The sequence below is a fragment of the Pan troglodytes genome, chromosome 3 (assembly GCF_028858775.2).
Source record: "Pan troglodytes isolate AG18354 chromosome 3, NHGRI_mPanTro3-v2.0_pri, whole genome shotgun sequence".
NCBI classification, from domain to species: domain Eukaryota; kingdom Metazoa; phylum Chordata; class Mammalia; order Primates; family Hominidae; genus Pan; species Pan troglodytes.
Window position 1 is genome coordinate 154328617 of NC_072401.2, and position 1735 is coordinate 154330351.

A 1735-nucleotide genomic window follows, 5' to 3' on the forward strand; every position below is an offset into this window, starting at 1 on the left:
TTAAATATTAAGTATGTTCAAAAAACCATTATTCATGTGTATGGAGAATAATAATAAACTGAACACCTGTGTACTCACCAGCTGGCTTGAGAAAGAGAATATTGCCAGTACCGTAGCAGTCCCTGCATACATCTCTCTAGCCCCATTTTCTTCCCTTTTTTCCCAGAAGTAACCATTATTCTAGTTTTGTGCTCACCCACCTGTGATACACACACACACACACACACACACAAATTTTCATTTTCCATGTTTTTTTTCACAAATAGGACTTTTTATTTGCCATTTTAAATGTCTGAGTGTTAAACACACTCTTGGACTGGTGGTTCATATCCATCAGCTCATTCAACTTTAGAACCTGTCTCTTCTCCAGTAGCTTTTCCAGAACTGCTACCTTCGCCATGAAGCTCCATGAGATTTCCCAATTCAAACTTGGTCTTCTTCAGCATTTTTACTTTTCTAATGAAGACATCATTGAGAGAATAAATAGATTGGTAAGCCTTATCTATGTCTTTTCCAATGCTGTCTGGAATCAATTTATTGACCACTTCTTTCAAGTCATTTCTCTGTACCTCTCGGGTCATGATTTCCATCATCTTCTTCCAGATTTGGCAGACCTGTTTGTGCTGAGCGTAAGAGGTCTTCCATATCTGATTGTTATGTTTTTTAGTAAAAGCAGTACAGAATAGACAAAGCAAGTAACCGTCAGTAGTCTTGACATCAACATGAGCTTCAATCATGTCTGCCATTTTTTGACCATGGAACACATTCTGCCACAGGTAAGATCCATGCTATGGAAGTTAGGCAGTTTTTCCTGGACACCTTAAGTAATCAGCTTGAATTTTCAAAATGCAACTTCATAATTTTGCAGATAAGCAAGACTCATTTCAAACACATGACCCTTGAGGCCATCTGATGCAATTTTGGTTCCTTCATTGCTGGTGACTAGTGTCTTTCCAATATTTCTTATGTTGAACATAGCAGGTGCTTTCACATCCTACCAGTCTTTCTTAGAAAATAGATCAACTAGGCCGGGCACGGTGGCTCATGCCTGTAATCCCAGCACTTTGGGAGGCCAAGGTGGGTGGATCACGAGGTCAAGAGATCGAGACCATCTAGGCCAACATGGTGAAACCCCGTCTCTACTAAAAATACAAAAATTAGTTGCGCATGGTGGTGCTCACCTGTAGTCTCAGCTACTCGGGAGGCTGAGGCAGGAGAATCGCTTGAACCTGGAGGGCAGAGGTTGCAGTGTGCCAAGATCACGCCACTGTACTCCAGCCTGGTGACAGAGCAAGACTGCGTCTCAAAAATAAAAAAAAAGAAAATAGATCAACCACTTTCTTCTTGGTTCCCCTTTTGCTGCCTTTCGTGAGGCACTTGTTCTTGCTGCTCAGAGAGCCAAAAGGCATTTTGCATATTTTCAAAATCTGAATGACTCATGTGTTCTGCTGGGATTCACTTGTTTCCTACTCAATATTAGGTTCCTAACTTATTCAGGCTGATACACATAACCATAATTATATCGCCAGGGCCTCTGATGGTCTAGTACCACCAACCTGGCCGCTAGAATTCTGTTATTCCCATTTACTCTGGGGCATTTCTTACCATCAATCTTGATCTAGAGGACAAGCAGTTCTGAGCTTCTCAGAATATACTAGCATATTGCTTATCACTTTAGTAAGGGAGTGTCCTCTAGGACCTCCCAGGGAACATTGTTGGCTGGTGGGTTCTCTGG

The 1735-nt window shown here is 41.6% G+C and overlaps 1 pseudogene; it reads right to left on the reverse strand.

Moving 5' to 3' along the window:
- Window positions 1–230: 230 nt before the first annotated feature.
- Window positions 231–1111, reverse strand: LOC742787 (small ribosomal subunit protein eS1-like; annotated as a pseudogene).
- Window positions 1112–1735: the final 624 nt, after the last annotated feature.